Consider the following 316-nt stretch of genomic DNA (forward strand, 5'->3'; position numbering starts at 1 on the left):
ATCCCCACTCACGCTTGTACGATTCCAGCCCATGCTTGATAACTTCCCACTCATGCTTGATAAATTCTCACCCACGCTTGTACGCTGCCCACTCATGCGTTATAAATTCCTACTCACGCTTGTACGCTGCCCACTCATGCGTTATAAATTCCTACTCACGCTTGTACGCTGCCCACTCATGCGTTATAAATTCCTACTCACGCTTGTACGCTGCCCACTCATGCGTTATAAATTCCCACCCACGCTTGTACGCTCCCCACTCATGCCTGTAATAATCCCACTCATGATTTCAGGATTCTCCCCCTCACAAAGACAC

This window comes from Homarus americanus, unplaced genomic scaffold (assembly GCF_018991925.1).
Source record: "Homarus americanus isolate GMGI-L3 unplaced genomic scaffold, GMGI_Hamer_2.0 scaffold19127, whole genome shotgun sequence".
Classification (NCBI taxonomy): Eukaryota; Metazoa; Arthropoda; class Malacostraca; order Decapoda; family Nephropidae; genus Homarus; species Homarus americanus.